General features: G+C 43.9%; 1 protein-coding gene across 4 annotated transcripts in view; it reads left to right on the plus strand.

Annotated features, from left to right (window-relative positions):
- The first annotated feature begins 2614 nt into the window (after positions 1 to 2614).
- The window catches only part of LOC139765092 (irregular chiasm C-roughest protein-like), a 127000-nt gene continuing 108379 nt past the window's right edge, over positions 2615 to 21235 (plus strand). For 2 of the 4 annotated variants that reach the window (XM_071692257.1, XM_071692260.1), the window contains exons 1-2: positions 2615 to 2690; positions 3630 to 3784. The gene's annotated coding sequence lies outside the window, so the exon portion shown is untranslated. Of the gene's footprint in view, positions 2717 to 3629; positions 3785 to 21235 lie in introns of all 4 variants that reach the window. The other 2 variants (XM_071692258.1, XM_071692259.1) reach the window with 2 other exon arrangements.

Genomic DNA, 21235 nt, shown 5'->3' on the forward strand with positions numbered 1-21235 from the left:
AGTGCACACTGGACCAGGTCATCCCACATCAATGTAAACATCAAATGGAGACAAGTGAATTAATTGATGTATACGTATTTTATCAGGTCGTGTTCATACAAGTAGGACCATACGCCAGGATTTATGATATGCAGGAAAATTGTTTGGGAAACTATTGAGAAAAGATATATATAAGGAGTAGGACTGACAGTGATGTTACAACTGGAAACTTATGGAAACCTACCAACGAATAAAACAAATTAGAATAAATCTTAGCTTGTCAACGCTGACCTCCTCAAGCGGTGGCACACCACCAGGTTCGCACTGTGGACGACGGTCGCGTCCGTCAACAAACTTTTCATTTTCGTAAAACTTCCCGGATGTTAAGGCATGACGTCAGCCGTGTTGGTGGAGGGCAGCAAGCCTGTATATACCCTACAGCGCTATCTCTGGTGTGTTCTGCATTACCTTCATAATGTAATCCCAACAAGAAAACAAGCCAGAGAGAAATACCAAACTGGGAAGTTTGCCAAGAACAAAAAGTTTACATCTTACTTACATATTAAGATATGTATTTCTATATTCTACTTAAATATCAAAATGTATTTCCATCATCATAAAACTATTGTCATATATACAGGTGATGAGAATAATCCCACTGACAGCTAAAATGATATATCCTAAACCCCCATATAGTGGCTGATTATTCTATATCAATATAACAAAAATTTTGGGTTCTGTTATTATCCTCCAGCTTATGACTTTATATATCAGTGTGAACAATGACCAGAAATAAAAAGTTTTCGCAATAATTGACTTTCCATAACACGTTGAGTATTCTGTTAGGAAGTGTTTCTGTTTACCTCCCTCCCTCCCTCCCTCGCCATCATTAACATTTCACTGTAAACCATCAGCAGTTATTACCTTGGCACCATGACATGATTTACTGCAGTTTCTTAACTACTCTCTCAGTCTTCCCACCTCGTGTTCACTCTGAGTCTGGTCAAGGTACAACCAACCTTACTAACTCGAATTTGGAGAGGATGTTTCAGTGGAGCAGCCTAGAATAGCTCATTGCATCTCAAACTTAATATCAGTTCATTTATTCGCCTTAAAGCTACCTCAACTTTTACATCTCCTTTGATGGTTGTATACTTCCTCCACTCAGCACAATAAACATCTTTGTTGTAACCTAACATGTAATCTAGCTTAGAAACCCTGCATTACATTGATGGGTATGGATGTCTTCACAAAAACTGGGAGTCATACTCAGAGGGCGAAATACTTATCTTTTCCTTTCCAGTAGTTGCTCCAAATACACAAAGGATTCATTTGTCCTCGTAAGACGTACAGACTCGATATTCGGAAGGTTCTTGCTCTATAGTCCTACTTATGAACTTTCTCTGATTAACCTCAAAACGTCACTCACTTGCCCTACACACCATTGATGGTTCTCTTTCCCTCTTCTGTAGAAATCATTTCGGTTTCTTCTGCTACTTGTCTGTCATCTTTAGCAAGCCAATGTGTTACTTACTGTCCTTTTAAGGCTAAATCCGCTATCTGCCTTAAATGAAAGAATATGTTCTAGACAATCGCTTTCTCCTATAACTCTTCTCTCTTCTTCATCTATCACAAGTGCTTCAGCCATTTTTTGCAGCTTTCACAATTATATGTCTCGCTCAACTAACAAGACGTAATTTTTGGTTATTCTTGCAGAATTTCTCTCTGTATCCCAGCAGTGGGACAATGATGCCAGTGATCCATCATCACTAGGTAAATGAGGACATTTTCTTGTTGCTATGTATACATTATCTCCAGTCTGCAGCGTCCGTCATCCACAAGAGTGGCAGGAGCTAAGGCTCACCCTTCCGTCGTGCACTTTTCCTAACGTCCGTTGTTCCTCGACCCTCCGTGGGGTCTCCCTCACCGTGTTTATGCAACATCAGGAAAATTCAGATGGAAGCGTTGTACCTGCATTGTTCTGTGATATTGTCTAACTTTTTGTTTAATCCTGCTAACTTTCTTATTCTATGATGACTTGAAGTTAGCAAAGTTTGTATCCATTTTCATTTGGCTATATTTTAGATTGTGTTCAATTCTCTTTATATATACATATATATATATATATATATATATATATATATATATATATATATATATATATATATATATATATATATATATATATATATATATATATATATATATATATATATATATATATATACACAGATGGTATGGAGAGTGACGTACTGAACCATTGTGTATGAGTAGGTCGAACTAAACCATGAAGTAATCTTAGGGGCTCGGATGCTGGTGATAGTGTGGCTTCTGTACATGATACATGCATCATACACCACATACATTTTATACCACGTGCATCATATACCACATACATCATATACCACATGTGTCATGTACCACATACATCATATACCACATGTATCATACACCACTCGTATCATATACCACATGTGTCATGTACCACATGCATCATATATTACACGTATCATATACCACATATGTCACATATATCATATACCCATTACTGTTGTTCCACAGTATATTGTTGACCAAGTAGAACCTTCTCCTCGCCGCAGGCCCGGTCTACCCCAGCCAGCCTGGGTCACTGGCAGTGAGTGTGTGTGTGTCTGGCTGCCGGGGCGGGCGAGTCAGTCAGTGTGGCCGCGGCCGCTGATGGGTGTGGAGTTGTGGGTGTAGCGCTCCGTTTGTGTGGGTGTGTGTGTGTGTGTCAGAGAGAGCAGGCGGGCGCGACATCCATCATGCTTGTGGTGCCTGACACCTGACGTGTGAGGCTGTGGGGCACCTGGCACTGCCCTCCGTCACTCTGCCTGACGTGTGAGGCTATAGAGCGCCTGACACTGCTCTCCGTCACTGTACCTGACGTGTGAGGCTGTGGGGCACCTGGCACTGCTCTCCGTCACTCTGCCTGACGTGTGAGGCTATAGAGCGCCTGGCACTGCTCTCCGTCACTGTACCTGACGTGTGAGGCTGTGGGGCACCTGGCACTGCTCTCCGTCACTCTGCCTGACGTATGAGGCTATAGAGCGCCTGGCACTGCTCTCCGTCACTGTACCTGACGTGTGAGGCTGTAAAGTACTTGGCACTGTTCTCCGTCACTGTACCTGACGTGTGAGGCTGTAAAGCACTTGGCACTGTTCTCCGTCACTGTACCTGCTATGAACTATCCCTGCATTGCCTCATGAAGTTTACCGTCTCCGGATACGAACTTTCTGTCTAGTTTCCAGGAGAGACGATACATATGTATACTCAAATACACATTGTCTCACACACTCACACATACAGCCCCAGAGAGAGAGAGAGAGAGAGAGAGAGAGAGAGAGAGAGAGAGAGAGAGAGAGAGAGAGAGAGAGAGAGAGAGAGAGAGAGAGAGAGAGAGAGAGAGAGAGAGAGAGAGAGAGAGAGAACACTCATACACATATAAACAATTAGAAACACACACATATACACACAAACACCTATCTACACACACACACACACACATGTGTATGTGTGTGTGTGTGTGTGTGATCATAGATGGAGTAACATTGTTCATATCTTAACCAAGATAATCATTACTTGACATATTTGTTCCATAAACATTTGAACGTGGGAATGTGACTGAACAGAGATGGTGAAGTGTTTCCTGCCAGCTGACACTGTGGCCCTTATACTGTAGACGCCCCAAGCTGGTGGTGGTGGTGCTGCTGCTTTGAGCACATCACAGGAAGCAAGATTGAGACTCGCACTGAAAGTAGTGGGTACCATCGTCTCCAGCATTAAGGTCAGTATGTTACCCGGTCATTGTCTCAGTTACTTTATTTCCTTAGATTCTGTGATGAGATTTCTCTCTTGAATCCATGATTTGGTGATCTTAGCAGTCCGGTTTCAAAGTTCCTCGTTCATGGGAATATCATGATCATGTATCATACATGACAGCGTTTGCATGCACAGAAATAATCACTATAAATATACGATAAGAAACAAGTAAAAAAATATAGTTACTCGATGTGTATGATGTCCAGAGGAGCCATGATGAAGGACAACGACTGTGTCAAGTGTGTGTTGCCTGGTGTATCCTGGGACCTACGGCGTGTGGCAAACAATACTGGGACGCGTCTTTACTTTCTTTATCTTAGGACCTCGTGCGACGTGTCGTAATAAATATAGAGACGTGTCTTTACCTTCAGCACGAGCTATTGTTGATGCTGCTCAGCTCCCGCGCCTCACTGAACGTCACGCAAATGTGTAAAGGATTTCCTCCTCCCTCTCTCTCCTCCAGCCTGGGTCATTACGTCTATAGAACAGAGAGGGTTTATGGTCCGTGTCATGCGTTCACAATGATGCTTCCCTCATGTTTGCACAGTGTTGCTTCTGTCATGCATTTACAATGATGCTCCCCGTCATGCACTTAAACTGGTGCTTCCGTCATACGTTCACAATGATGGTTCCGTGTTGCGTTTATAGTGACGGACTTCAATAACACAGATGAAATTGCCATGAAGAACCTTGAAGATGATGGTGAGACATAAGATCACCTATGTTCTTTAAGGCATCAATTGTTTTATTTTCCATTAACAACTCGTCTTCAAGACGTATTTTCACACTAAGAGAACAAACACAATGATAAGGTATTACCTCGCCTGCGTTAACAGAAGATACATCAATAGCTGTCAACTGGGTTGTTACCGTTAGGTTTACTGTTGTCAAAACATTATGGTTTTACCATGGGGTTTACTGTTGTCAAAACATTATGGTTTTACCATGGGGTTTACTGTTGTCAAAACATTATGGTTTTACCATGGGGTTTACTGTTGTTTGGAGGAAGTGTGGCTGACGGCAGACGTGGGAGAGTAAGCCCTCAGCGTTCCAGCTTCACACACAAGATCTTTCCTGATTTACTGCAGAAAAAACGTTTCCTTAAGAAGTGTTCAACGAAATAGTTTTATTCGGTTTTTCATCATTTCCAGGAAAAAAGTGAATTATCTTTAATGGGATCATGAAAAAATGTATAATGTTACAAACATATTACATACAAGATCATATGGTGGGCCGTTTTGATAACTGTTCCCTCTCATACACCTCGAAGCTTTGGAACTCTACCATCTCATGTCTTTCCCAAGAACTATGACCTGACATATTTCATTTAACAAGTTTTTCAGTTCCTCCTGAATTTGTAAGTACTTTCCCTGTCTTTTTTTTTTTTCCTTTCATGAATTACAGATAATGCCATTTTCTGTTGTAATCTATGTCGTTCACTTGCGCTATAACCCCTTCTATATCAACTTGGAGGTTATCTTTATAACACGTTTCTGTTTTGTTTTTGGGACCTAAAGGTTTTGTTATCGGTTGGCACCGATTTTTCAAATCAAAACTGAGGATCAACAAATGAATGGATTCCTGTGAAACCTGATATACTAACAAACAAAAATCATTGTTGGTATAAACTACCGAGGTGACTATGTTAAGAATGTTCAGCCTTCATAATCAAGATTATCTCCGCACTTTATTACCCAAAGGATGTTTCTGTGGCATCATAGTCCAGGATACTGCAGAGAGAGAGAGAGAGAGAGAGAGAGAGAGAGAGAGAGAGAGAGAGAGAGAGAGAGAGAGAGAGAGAGAGAGAGAGAGAGAGAGAGAGAGAGAGAGAGAGAGAGAGAGAGAGAGAGAGAGAGAGAGAGAGTTTCATGGTATAAGCAATACATCCCGATGAAGTAAGGATAGTGAAGTACTTACGCTACTAAGAACCAAATAATGGATCGAAGATGAATATACGAGGCGTGTAGAGCGAGGATATTGCCGGCATAAAGAACTTAACCCGTGATACAGGACGGTGTTCCAACACAGGCAACCGGCGCCACAAATTCTTCGAGAGGGAAAACCAGTTCCCCTAACGAGGGGGGTTACGCTCAACGGAGGTTGAGGAAGAAGGGACGCATCATCATCATCATCATCATCATCAATTACCCTCATCATCATCTTTATCATCATCATCATCATCACCATCATCAGAAGCAGTGGGGGTGTGTTGTATGTTCAGGTGGGTGACTAGTTGGGAGTAGTGTAGCTGGGGTGATGGCTGCCCCCCTGGATCAACTAGCTTTATGGCCACTTCAATTAAAGTAAACTGATTGATTTTCCTTGCAAATAAACACACACACACACACACACACACACACACACACACACACACACACACACACACACACACACACACACACACACACACACACACACACATACACACACACACACACGTATACACACAGACACGCACATACACACACGTATATCACAAGTGCTTCGGGTTCATTCGACCTCGTATAGGCCGCTACCAGAACCGTCCCATCCCAACCATTTCAACATTTTAGATAATGTTTGCGCAGACACTGTCTCTTTGACACTCCCTCCCCCTTGTTATAGCCCCATTGTCTTAACTGTAAGCTATATCTATATCATTGACGCCCGTGCCCGCCGGGAACTCCCATCAAAGGGGTGGCCATGGCAACAGAGGCTCCACTTACCCATCCCTACATGCCTCCCTCCCGTACACTATTCCACGCATCCTTCCACCATTTCTCTCCCTCCAGTACTCTTCCACTTTATTTCCCTGTCACAGGTGATCTTCCTCTCACACCACCTCTTTTTATGATCTATAACGGTGAGGACTCCAGTCAAGGATAAGCCTATTGAAATATAGCGTCACACAGGTAGCCAGTTCTCGGGAGCAAAAAATCATATTTATACCTATAGAAGAGGGAAAGTGAACTAACATTGTGGTGTAGGGTATACGAGTCAAGTTTGGAAGGTAGCAATGGAGGTCTTATAAATCTGACCACTTTCGACTCAACTCCGTCAAGTGAGGATGCAGGAGGGGAGGATTCCCAGCCGCGCGTTCCCTACCCTTTTAGTCGCCTTCGACATGCAGGAGATGCGTAGGAGGTATCCTTTTTGCTCTATATTCGACGATGATATGTATACACTAACATATACATGCATTTGCTCTACATGCAGTTCCCTGTTGCTAAGCACTTTCTCCAGGAATTCGAAGACGAGTCTGTAGTAGCCGATACATCAAAATATTAATGAAATCATTGTTGAAATGTGTAAGTGAATATACAAGCTATAGACGACACACAATCACTACACAACCTAAACCTTTCAGTATCCGTTACGTATTTATGAAAGAACTCAAGTGATAAGTAAGACAAGCTTATCACCAGCCTCTGCGCTTCTGGCTGGTTATGTAGAGTGATAGATATACATGAAGACCATTCTGCCTCAACACACATTTTCCATTCTCTCTCTCTCTCTCTCTCTCTCTCTCTCTCTCTCTCTCTCTCTCTCTCTCTCTCTCTCTCTCTCTCTCTCTCTCTCTCTCTCTCTCTCTCTCTCAGCACGTCCAACGGTCTACCTCCACTCCTCCCTCTCATTCACCAACCGCAAGATATTCTAATGCGAAAATCCCATAAGCCTGGAGAGGATACTGAACCCCAACACTTCGATGTGAACCGAAATTGTCGATTTTCAAGATAAGTTTCCGATCCGATTATCAGTCAGTGTCGGAAGATGGGCTGGTTGAAGGGGCCAAACTGATGACGGTGAGGCAACACCTGCAGTAGGTGAGGCAACACCTGCAGTAGGTGAGGCAACAACTGCAGTAGGTGAGGCAACAACTGCAGTAGGAGAGGTAATACTTGTAGTAGGAGAGGTAATACTTGCAGAAAGCGAGGTAACACCTTTGGTAGGAGAGGTAACAGCCGTAGTGGGAGAGGTAACACCTATGGCAGGAGAGGTAACACCTTGCGTCATCTATAGCCCGAGCAACCTGATCTACCAGTGGACAATACCGTCACCCTCTTTCCTGTGAGACCATACCACAATCTCCTCCGCTCTCAACACGCCACTAGTAAATACACAAGAATTTCACTACCTCATCTTTCCCCACCATCCCTCCCTCTCGCTTTGCATGCCACCTCGTCATAAACACACCTCAGCCGCCACCACGTCAAACAGCAGAACATCCTTGACAGGGAATCTCGTATACTACGCTGTGTTCGTTGACAGTTTGTCTCGTCTGTTTCGCTTTCATCATATCATCTATCTTTGTCCTGATGAATCTGCAATATTCAACCGGGTCTTCTGCAAGAACGTATACACACACATGGCCTCCTTTGAAATATGGAACTATTATATCACGTTAAAACTTCAGCTCAGTCCTATGTTTTCCCCAGTCACTCTGATTCATTCATTTGTTATCATGGATTCACACACACACACACACACACACACACACACACACACACACACACACACTAGTACTGGTAGACAACTGACAACTGCACCCCGCAGTAATATCATCCTTGAACTTGAAAATAATGACGGCACAGTGTTTCTTGCTTTTCAAACTACACTAACGCTAACTCGTGGCAGCGAATGACGTAATGAAATAGTCATTTTCTGACGAGGTGTATAACCTCCCTAACCAGAGAAAAAGAAAGAGGAGATTGTATTTCACCTATTGCCTGAGAATACTTACTTTCAGAGAGAGAGAGAGAGAGACAGAGAGAGAGAGAGAGAGAGAGAGAGAGAGAGAGAGAGAGAGAGAGAGAGAGAGAGAGAGAGAGAGAGAGAGAGAGAGAGAGAGAGAGAGAGAGAGAGAGAGAGACAGAGAGAGAGAGAGAGAGAGAGAGAGAGAGAGAGAGAGAGAGAGAGAGAGGGGTTCTAGCACTTTAAAACTGTCCATCTTTTATAGCTTCTCAATGACCGTATTGCTACAGAGCGTAGCAGGCCGCCATCCCTCGCTGGTCGCTCTAATGCTACTGCGAAAGAAACACCCAAATATTCTCCCATGACTGGTCGATTCGATGAGGCAGGCGACAAGGTCATTAAGGAACAGAGGAGTCTTTCTGTTCCAGGCAGCCATGCGTTCCTGATCCACTTATGATACAGAGCTCCAGCAGCTCCACATTCTGGTTCTCAATACCTCTAGTGTTCTCTGTAGTGAGCCTGGAACCTTTGTTCTTTCCTCCTCTCCAGGCAAGTGCCATCCAGGGTGTAGTTACTGTGTAGTGCCACGCAGGGTGTAGTTACTGTGTAGTGTCATCCGGGGTGTAGTTACTGTGTTGTATCATCCAGGAAATAGTTGTTTTCTAGTGCAATGTAGAGTGTACTTACTGTACAGTATCAACTAAGATGTATTCCTCGTGTATCATCATCCAGGGTGTATTTACTGTGTAGTATCATCCAGGGTGTTATTACTGCCAAGGTGAGGTACTGCCTAGTGTCATTCAGGGGTGTAGGTACTGTGAAGTGTCACCCAGAGTGCAGCTGTTGTGTAGTGTCACACCAGATGCCTCATCCTCCTGCCCCAAGCACATGGGATGTCTCCCCTACCACACTTGGGGGCACGGGGAGAGGACTGGCTCCCTCTTTCTGCCCGGCAATTGGTGGAGATGAGACTGTTGGGGACGATGTCATTAACCTCGTTATGTTTGGCTTGTCTTCCACTGGGGTTGCCACAGCTGCAACAAGAACCTCCTGCCCCTCAGCCAGTGGCATCATTTGAATATATATATATATATATATATATATATATATATATATATATATATATATATATATATATATATATATATATATATATATATATATATATATATATATATATATATATATATATATATATATATATATATATATATATATATATACATATATATATATATATATATATATATATATATATATATATATATATATATATATATATATATATATATACATGAAGGTGAAATCGCAATTCAGGAGTTCATATAATTCTATTCAACATGTAATTTTTCTATACATGCATCACTGCATGTTTCACGGAGACAATCCTCCCCATCAGGTGCAAACAGTTTGTAAAGTTTTTTAAATGCCAACACCAACATAAAAATTCCGTCTCTCCTGTGTCACTGTCGACTACACACTGGCCTGACTGTGAAGGGAAATGTGGGCGGTGCCTTGTGGTTGAGGGGGGTTGTGTGGGAGGAAGTTTCCTGGGTAACAAGATGTGGTCGAACTTGAGAAATACATTCTAGTTTTGGAATGATATAGGATTTCGAGAAAGCACCGTTGACATATATCCTTCTTTTCCCACCACTGAAGTATTATTCAGTCCATCGAAGATGTGTGTGTGTGTGTGTGTGTGTGTAAGTAGCGAGGGAGGGAGGAGGGTAAGTAGTTACAAGTGCGCGTGGGCGTTCGTTGATGGTCGCGGTGAAGGATCAGCCACTCTGTATCAACAGTGTATGTACGTATGTTGTGAGAGGCTACGGCGCCCCAGGCTATATGGCTGGCACTGGGAGATCTTGTCGATGGAGCTTGACAAGAACGAGGGGAAACCTAAGCAAAGGCCTGGAAAATCTTAGGGGACGAGATGCGTATTTGGCAATCAACTGGCCACCCAGGGACGTGGCAGTGGAGCAGTGTATGACAGTGCAAGGCACGGCCATGACAGCCGTTTTAGAGTAGAACCACAGAACCACCGAATCACCACTACGAACGACAACACAGGTCACGCCGCCAGACGTTGTAACTATCAAACAATCATCACGGATGGGAAGACCTGATCCATCCCCGGACATATCTCCCCCAGGCGGAGATTGATGGCGCCGTGTTGAAGATGGATCACCAACAGCCACGCTGATGACTTGTCCTGCTTCCCCGCCAACAGGAGGAGTAGCAGCACTATAGGACACCACATGTGAGGCGACTGCCATCGCGCTCAGCACCATGCTCTTGTGCCAGACCAAACTTCTTCTCTACAGCTTTTCGCACACGCACAGAAGTGAGACCAGGGAAACATATCATACAACTGTGGACAATCCTCAGTCTGAAACCTCTGAAGAACACAGTATTTCCTTCCTCTCTCGTTCTACCACTCACCTACAGCCTCATCCTAGGAACTACGGCACACGTTTTACTTACCTCAACACTTAGGTCCTCAAGAACATGGTGAGGTCTTCTTTTGCTTCTGCACAAGAGCGCGTGCATGTCAATACATGCGGCTCTTGCTACATACCAAGCATCTGCTTCCTTTTTTTTTTTTTTACCTGTAATTATGATTCCTTTTCCTACGATTTTTGATTCATTAACCTCCTTATGCCTCTGGCTTTCCCTTTAATCTCCTATTTCGCCAACAAGCACTGATCCTGTTTGCTCTGCATTTTGTTAAACTTTTCGTCTACCGGAACATAGGATCTGCCTGTTGTCCTCTCTCTAATGGTACATATTCCACTCGCACTACAGCTTCACACAATCCCATGGCCACCCATACACTGCGTCCGTCCTCCACTGTTTTCATTAGTTTATATCATGGACATTTCCATTTCTTGAAGAGTCTCAAGGATCGCTGGAATAAGCTCGACTGATGTTTCATGCTATGTAACCATTGCATCATCTGGCCTCTGGTAATGCAACCTCTCATCCTCCCTGAGTTGCGTTCATGATCATTTGTTATAATCTTTAATTTCGTAAGTTCCTCCTTCATCTCATGACACCTTTTGTTATCTTTGAATTGCTTCCTCATTTTCTTATTTCCTCCTCTAATTGTCTCAGCTTATGATCCTTTTTTTTTCAATTAGTTTTAGAATTACGAACACCGTCCTCAAACATTCATTTTCTGGTGATTCATCGTCTCGTTTTTTCCCTTGTGCATCTAATCACTCGTCACTGGTCTTGATACTTCCTTAGTGTCTGTGTGTGTGTGTGTGTGTGTGTGTGTGTGTGTGTGTGTGTGTGTGTGTGTGTGTAAACAGAGAGGAATATTTAAGATAACATTTGATCATAATGTTATAGGGTGTACTAAACAAACAGGAGATTGCAGGTGCAGAAGCAGAAGCCAGTCTTCTCGCTAATTTCATTTGACCTCTGTTGACTCAGTTCGTTACCCAGTTAATTGAAAACATAAAAACTGTTAAAAAGAGACTAAAACTGATCGACTTTTCTAACCAGATGGTAACAGCCCACCGTACAAGCCATGTCTGAATCCAATGACTATTTCCTCCAATTAGCTGGTAGTCAATTGTTCTACATATGTAGTCCTTATGTGCATGTTTATGTAGAACATATATAACTACAATGAAAAAGAAAGTTTTCATGTGGAACAGAGAAGCATTTCGTAGAATACAGTATCATTTCAAGAAGAAAAAGCATACTTTTCACATTTCATGTAGACAATCAAATAGTTTATGCTGAATAAACAAACTATCTTGGAGAACAAACAAACATTTCCTGCAAAACCAACAAAACTTTCATGAAGATCTGACACAGGTTTCGTGTAGGAATGACAAGCATGTCATGCAGAACCAATGAATGTTTCACAGCGCAGACAAAAGTTTCTTTGAGGCTACACAAATGTTTCATTTCGAACAGAAAAACGTTGTATTCAGAACAGACAAAAAATGGTTCAAGTTAATCATGTTAATGTTTCCTTACCTATAATTCGTTATGGAAGTTTTGGTTATCTGCGCTAGAATCAAGAACACGTTATTTGCTTTCGTAAATGAAGATTTCTTTATGGGAGAGAAATCAATTCACTTTTATCTCCGGCATAATGGAGCTCAGCAGTTCAGTTTATGCCATTATATATTCAGCTCGTTAGCTAAATACCCCAGCTAAGTGAACAGTTTGGATCAAGGTCAACTCGTTTGAATTCAGAATAATATCTTCACCATAATTTACCCTGACGTTAGATAAACAGGAACTCAATATGAAATGCTGAAATTTGTTTAAACTTTGAAAGTGAGGTTTTATACGCCTGGAATATCCCAGCGTATGTAATGTAACGTACAAGAGCAAGGTTTATAACACTGGGGATATCCAAGTGTGTGTAATATACAAAAGTAAGGTGCAGGTGGTAGGTGGAAGTAAGTGGTTTAGGTGGGTTGTGGAGGTGGTTAGTGGAAGTAGATGGCTAGGTGGTGGAAGCGTGTGCTGCTGTGCTCAAAGTCCTATCGATCAATCTTTCCTAATATTTGTAAGTGATCTTTATGGAAACTAAACCATCTGTTTCATCCCTCATTTAGACCAACTTGTCCCCTGGACTGATCAGTGGGCAAGACTATGATGTTGGTACAGATCCACCACTGTTGTCAGACTTCCATATTCTGACCAAGAAAAAATCGTGGTTGTCTGATACAGAATTCAACTTATGAAGCCAGACAGGAGGTTGATATCATGCAAAGATTAGATTTAACTTTTGAGTTTGATCATAGACTCTGATAATATCATTATCAAGAGTCTCTTTCCCCCTGAGGAAAGATTAATCATTTATCGTCAGGTGTGATAACCCCGTGATGTAGAAGAGATATCTGGGTTAGGCAAATAGAATGCCTTTTGAGCTGTGTGTCTCATCATTGCTTCACACTGACAAGGAGGCGCCTCAAGTGAAGCACCAATCCTCAGAGGATTCGAACCTTGATAACGTTAAGGTTGTGATTATTCTGTAGCGTTCAAAACAGAATACTTTTCGCGATTGCTGTCGCTCAGGTGGATAATCCAAAACATGAATCAGGTCTGGAGCCAAGGTGATTGAGGATGAGGCTTTTGATCTCGATGACCTAAATGAGAAACATCATCGTCCATTGTCCTCAGCCTTCCACAGAAAAATTTACAATTTGCAGATCATCGAAACAAAATATATCTTGCCTCACCAGTATTTCCCATCAGTCAACACAACTTCGCTTTTGGTAGGGCTTTCCCAGCTGCTCGCAATGTTCGGGCAGAGTTCTGTATGACTATAGCGAGGGAGGCGGGTGTCTCGCTCGACTAGTCTGATTTCCTATGTTAGAGTTCATCTGCCTCGACGAGAGAAAACCAATAAGTAGATGCCCTTCATACATCCACCAGAATGTAGAGAAGTGGGTCTTCTGTACAGTAGCGTAGCTGAGCACAGCAGTATGGTCAGGCATTGACTGTGGCATAAGTCTTAATTTACATCAGGAATGACAGGGTTGATGTACCCTGGGAAAGGAATGTTTATAGAACATATGAAAGGGAGAATAAGTGAACAGAAGGAAGAGGATCATGACGAAACTCTCAATAAGAAAAGGGTGGTGCACAATAGGAGGGGAAGGCTTGGTGCACAACAGAGGGGGAAGGCTTGGTGCACAACAGGAGGGGAAGGCTTGGTGCACAACAGAAGGGGAAGGCTTGGTGCACAACAGAAGGGAAAGGCTTGGTGCACAACAGGAGGGGAAGGCTTGGTGCACAACAGGAGGGGAAGGCCTGGTGCACAACAGGAGGGGAAGGCTTGGTGCACAACAGGAGGGGAAGGCTTGGTGCACAACAGGAGGGGAAGGCCTGGTGCACAACAGGAGGGGAAGGCTTGGGGTACAACAGAAGCGTTATTCTGCGGACATGATGCTATGTCGGGCAGAGAGAGTTGCACTGGGCGAACGAGGACTCGGAAAATAATGGTGAAAATTAATGAGTTAATTAATCACGGTAGACGAGAGAGATGTTGGATGATATGATACGGCAGAACGAAGCAACACAGTAAAAAATGAGACAAGAAATTTGTGCTAGAAAAGTGGAATTAGTTTGGGCTAAATCTGCTCACGAGTTTGTGAAGCTTCCTCAGGAACAACAGTTATAGACAAAGAATCTTGAAGTGTGGACATAAAATCCTCATCAGATATGCACCATTTATTGTGCTGTAGTATCTCACCATCACAACCCCGCCTTTCTATTTCCAAGATTATCATGTTAGTATGTCAGTGTCCGAATCGATGGATTTATTAAGCAGTGAATGGTTGCATAATGCTGACAGCACACACATACATTTGAACTCAATAAGCGATGCTCCTTTCATGAACATATCATAAAAGAGGTCAGTGGAAATGCTGCTTATACTTCATATTGGCATAACTATGAAGAGGCGAGACTAACTTGAAAAGAATGCTAGTTGATCGACGAGACAGAAGCTATTTACGACTTTTCCATATCAAAAGTTTTTCTTTCGTTTCATATATAAAGAAATAAGTAAATAAAGCAGGTGAACGTTATTATTTTCTCTTCTGCTAAACCATCTAATCTGCCTCTGAGTAGACTACATTCCAGTAAGATATCTCGTGCGGCTGAGAGAGCTTGATAACACAAGACAAACAAACGTAACTAGATACCTAAGCGAAATGTGAAGGAAATGCATCTCTTGATGATGATGTTGTGATGTACGAGGGAGCAGGGGGGAAGGAGGAGGAGGAGCGAGAGCTATCATAAGACAGAATCATTTACTGAGGGAAATACAAGAGGAGGCAAGAAAAGACTGCTCCATGCTTATCCAGCGTTTCCTTCAATATTTGCATCGCATCAGGTGTGAGGCAGCGCAGTAATATCCAGAGGGAACACGGAGAGTGTCGGCCAAGTGGCAGAGGGACTGGAGGAGCGACTCTCCGTGTGGTGTACAGACGTTTGTGAGCCAGGCGCCGCACACATCTGGCTGTCCTCTGTTTCAACCTCGTCAGACGTAGCAGCAAGTGCCACTTTACTTACAGGACGGAGTGGTCCCTCGCTGTCTTCCTTTGGTGTAGTGCCTTGTAGAACTACTTATGTGAGTGTTGTACCTTACTATGGGGCCTTGTTGTGGCTCTAGTTTGTTCCTGAGATGCGTGATGAAGGTGCAGGCAGCAAAAGACGAATTAGACCGTTCTGGATAGACACCTGAATCAGAGTATAATTTGTCACGTTCGTTGAATCTATCACGTTCATGATCAGGATCTGTTACCGATCATAGGCCAATGCTGACCGCCACACTATGCAGAATCTCCAGAAAATAACCCACTTTAAAATTCGTGATCATTGTGCAACCTTCTCTCTGTTGCTGTGGCTCACATCACTCCGCCAGCTTGGCCATCCTGCTCTGTTGGGCACACCGGTCTATTCTTCCCTCATGAGAGCGTCTCTCCCATCATGTTCTGTCTTCCTACACCCCTCCAACATTTACTTCCCTTTGACTCTTGTCTTCGAGGCGCATGCCACTCTGAGGTCCTTACTCATCATTCTATCAAAGCTGCTGAACTTAAACCAACCTGATAGCTTAAATCTAAGTGAAAAAAGAACCCTATCTTCATGAGCCACCAGTCTGTCTGTTGATAAACATCCTTCAGTTCCTGTTCCTGTTCACTCTGCCGGCAGAGAGATGGCCACGCCACATCCTACCAGAAGCTCACCTCACCCAAACGTGCACATGTTTTCCTTTAATTATTTTCGCCTCGGCTCCGGTAACTTCCTTGTTTCGCAAAGCTTTGACCTTCTGTTCCATCTTCCTCAAGAAATACGTCTCAGTTCCACTCAGCAGTGTATCACTTACGGGCGTCTCTTCTCAAATTCACTTCCATTCTTTTGTCAGCATTTACTCTGCATTTTCAAATCGTTTCTCGGAAAAATTTTGCCTAGATTTTACACGGTGTTTGCTGATTCATCTGTTGTGAGGAGATAGCCCACAGACACACTCACCGTCCTCATCGTGCACCGCTGACATTGTAGGAACTCCGGGAGTTGCAAATCTCTTCAAGTCTATGTGAATAATACTTTTTCAGATATTGTTTTAAACTGTAGGAGGAGGAGCGACTTATGTGGCTGGCCAGGGCGGTAGGCCCCCAACACTTTTAAAGTAGGTAACTTTGTGATTTGTTTCACGTCTGTGATGGTTCGGGGTCGAATCCTTGTTACAGAGAATAGGAAACTATGTAAGCTGCTCTGTTTACCTTTAATGTGACTGGACCAGCTACTTGGATATGATCCACTGGTGATGAGTACATAAATTAGGAAAGTTACAGCAAGATCACAAATAGTATTACTTTGTATTTAAGTTTACTTTCTGATATATATGTTTGTTGCTACTGATGGATATGAGTTGTCAAGTTCAGACGTGACATACGTATTACTGTAAGGCGTTGAGCCTGTTATTAATAATGTTAAATCTGTCAGAGGATGGTTCATTCTTACTTGAAGTTTGTGACAATATACGATAATAAGTCTTCATATTTTTCTTGGTTTTCTTGAGTTTCATATCATATGTTTACTTACATTGCTTTATTATATCTGATGATGAAAACATCACCTTCCAGTACGGATCAGCCAGGGGTCATTATTGCCTGTTGGGTCATTACTGACTGTTAAGTCATTACCAGATGATCGGTATATTCTCCTTCAAGTGTCATGTTCTGTACATTTATGAGTCTCCAGGTAAGACTATGGGTCGTGCTGTCATCAACAGCCTGGTGAACCTGACAGTGTCAGTTGACACCACATCTTCCCTCTGGTGAGGCGTGGCACAATTCCAGGTTATGGAATCTACGTCATCTTACAGACCACACATTGCTCCCGCTGTTCCAGATATAGATAGATAGATAGATAGATAGATAGAGAGAGAGAGAGAGAGAGAGAGAGAGAGAGAGAGAGAGAGAGAGAGAGAGAGAGAGAGAGAGAGAGAGAGAGAGAGAGAGAGAGAGAGAGAGAGAGAGAGAGAGAGAGAGAGAGAGAGAGAGAGAGAGAGAGAGAGAGAGAGAGAGAGAGAGAGAGAGAGAGAGAGGCATATTAATCAGCGTGGTGTGGTCCCTCACCGCCGTGTGTACTCTGCCACTAACTTTTGTGTTGCTGTGTTGACTTGGCTCTAATTGTCTTCCTTGCCTTTATATGAAGTGGCCTGGAGTGTGTGTGTGTGTGTGTGTGTGTGTGTGTGTGTGTGTGTGTGTGTGTTGATAAAACGTGCTACGTCATTTTGTTTATGTCTTTCGTTTTAGCTATGTTGTTCTTGCATGGTGGTTGACACATTGTGGGTTATTACTGTCATGTTCTTGCACACACGTCGTCATACTAGCCGTTACCATACCAGGGAGGGTGTGTTCCTGGTGGCTTGTGTTCATGATGGAGGAGTGCTGTGATATACTCCCGTCAAGCTGGTAATGACATTGTGTGATGCAGTCATATTGTCTGATGCTGTCATATTGTGTGACGCAAACTTTTGTGTCATGTAGTCGTGTTATGTAATACACTCATGCTGTGTAATGCACTCATATTGTGTAATACACTCATGATGAATGATGCAGTCATGTTGTATTGCTGGTGTATCTTGGTGAAAGTTCCGTGTGTTTATGTATTTTGGATGAGTTGCATTATTGTAAATATTACCATGGATCGTGTGAGTTTACAACATTGATATGGGTCGGGTGAGGTACACAGCATTATCATGGGTCGTCTGAGGTACACAGCATTATCATGGGTCGTCTGAGGTACACAGCATTATCATGGGTCGTCTGAGGTACACAGCATTATCATGGGTCGTCTGAGGTACACAGCATTATCATGGGTCGTCTGAGGTACACAGCATTATCATGGGTCGTCTGAGGTACACAGCATTATCATGGGTCGTCTGAGGTACACAGCATTATCATGGGTCGTCTGAGGTACACAGCATTATCATGGGTCGTCTGAGGTACACAGCATTATCATGGGTCGTCTGAGGTATTTAGTATTAAGATGGGTCGTCTTATATGATTACGTTAATACTTCTTCTCTAAGAAGAAACACAAAACATCGAGTGTCCATCGTTGCAACAATATGTGTTGTCAGTCAAGCGATGTTGACGAGAAAGTTTGAAATTTATATGTTGAATATCAGCATCTGGCAGCCACAGCGGCGGTGGACAACAGCTGACAACCGTAAAAAACACAAAAGACTTTCTGGAATATTTCTTTATGAAATATCCCTCGTGTCTGAAAGCGGAACTAAAGAATTGACGGAGAACACAGTCTTTGGAAGTGGAGTAATTGAGGTACAACGCACGACGCTGGTTTGTGAGGAGGAGTTCTTGCCTCCACACCACACCATGCCTGTCTGCCTGATCTGTTTTGTGACTCACGTATAAAAGATTTGTTTATGTTGAATAATGATCTGTTATAAAGAAAACGGAACTGCAGTCTTCTCAACCCTTTTCGGAGTAACCTTTACAGATTTCTGTCCCTCTGGTTTCTCAAATAGTTTCTTGTATGGTATATGCTTACTGGCGTCTTGTCTTTCTTCAGAGACATGTAGTAGTTTCGTAGTTCCTGTAGTTCTATTCCTGGCCAGTGATGACCCCAGACCAGGAGCCAGGCGCCAGCCCCATGATCTCTGTTGCTCGATGATGAGCGCCTGAGGCGGATCTCGACTCTAAGACATGGGATCCGCTGACGAGCTCAGGTCTGTGAGTTGTGTGATGCACACGGCTGCTGCTGGAGGTTTGGAGGTTTTCTTCTGCAATATCGTTTAAACGAGGGTTTGTATCTACACTTGGTGACTGTTTAAGGGGCCGAAAATTACTGTTCTGCCAACAGTGACATGTGCGCTTCACAACAGCGATAACTCACTGTCCCAAACTTTCCTTTGATCGGGATGTGGGATGGTTTTGGGACACTGTCTCCAGACACGGCACTCTGGGGGTAGCAAGGGATCAGACCCTGCCAACAGTCGTCCACACTCACTGCTAAAATGTAGAAGGGAGAGAGAGAGAGAGAGAGAGAGAGAGAGAGAGAGAGAGAGAGAGAGAGAGAGAGAGAGAGAGAGAGAGAGAGAGAGAGAGAGAGAGAGAGAGAGAGAGAGAGAGAGAGAGAGAGAGAGATAACAATCTCAGTCTTGCAATATCCGGGACAGCAGCAGTAACCGCACACCGTCTTGCTTATGAGTCGCATATCCTCCCTGGCCGTGCCACAGCAACCCCCCAGGCCAGCCAGTGCCACATCTACACCTTACCTCACCTCCGAGACTCGACGGTAATCCTGGTAAAAAGACTCAAGGTCAGAAAATATAGCTTGAAACTGTTTACGTCGTCAGTTTGGATTACGAGTATCCTTCATGAGAACATCTGATTTCGTCTATAAGTCGGATAAACTTGATTTATTTGTGTAGATCACACACACACACACACACACGTGACACCTCATATCAGTAAACTCGCTGAAAAAACAAACACAGAAGCTCCAAGCTTTCGACCTCCTTGAAAATGGCTTGAAATACAGTCAAAAGCTTGAAGCTTCTGTGTTTATTTTTCCAGCGAGATTACATATATCAAAATACAATTTGTATAGAGTGAAGTATGAGGCTGTCTGGTACTACAGTATAATTTGAAAAATATTTGTCGCCGACAGCTGATTGATCGCCGTGTTAATCCCTGTTTTAATCGGAGAGATAAGAGGCGTGCTCATTGGTCGGCAGGTGAATCAATCACCAGATGCCTCTAACGTCATTAATCTGGAGCCGAACACTCTGGCCTAATCATGGATTGATTTTCATGTTCACGCCTGACGGTGGGGAGGTGGGAGGCGTGTTCACACCTGACGGTGGGGAGGTGGGAGGCGTGTTCACACCTGACGGTGGGGAGGTGGGAGGCGTGTTCACACCTGACGGTGGGGAGGTGGGAGGCGTGTTCACGTCTGACGGTGGGGAGGTGGGAGGCGTGTTCACGCCTGACGGTGGGGAGGTGGGAGGCGTGTTCACACCTGACGGTGGGGAGGTGGGAGGCGTGTTCACACCTGACGGTGGGGAGGTGGGAGGCGTGTTCACACCTGACGGTGGGGAGGTAGGAGGTGGGGTGACGTAGGGGAGTGGGAGGTGGGATTACTTAACGGTGGTGAGTGGCTAAGAGGTGGGAGGCAAGGTGGCTAAGAGGTGGGAGACAGGGTGGCTTAGAAAATCGGTTGATGGCCGCGGTGGGGTAGCACCTCCCGGGACGCACCTTGCATCACCCGGGACACACCTTACACCGCCTGAGACACACCATGCACCGCCCGGGACACATCTGGCATCGCCCGGGACACACTGTGCACCGGCCGGGACACACCTGGCACACATGTCTGACTCACAGATGGCAAGAACTGCTGAATGAAACATAAAGCTGCCAAGACTTGCTACGTCGAGCAGTAAAATATTGCAGCAGAGACGAAGGCACACCCGCCTCGCCTCCTCTCATAAACACGAGCCTGGTTCGTGCGGCAGACACTGCAGCTGTCTCTATACTGGACGCTCTTGCTGTAGTCCCGAGGCCAGTGATGATACTGCTCTCAACACCACCAATTCCTCCTCCTGGCTAGGGCGCCTGGCTGCCTCGGCCACGTGGAGGTAGAGAAGCAAGTTGGTCATTGTTGGTGTGGTACGTGATGAGACATGAAGGGTCATGGGTCAGGTGAAGAGTACCTATGTTCACAATGCCCGT

Source organism: Panulirus ornatus, chromosome 52, assembly GCF_036320965.1.
Source record: "Panulirus ornatus isolate Po-2019 chromosome 52, ASM3632096v1, whole genome shotgun sequence".
Classification (NCBI taxonomy): Eukaryota; Metazoa; Arthropoda; class Malacostraca; order Decapoda; family Palinuridae; genus Panulirus; species Panulirus ornatus.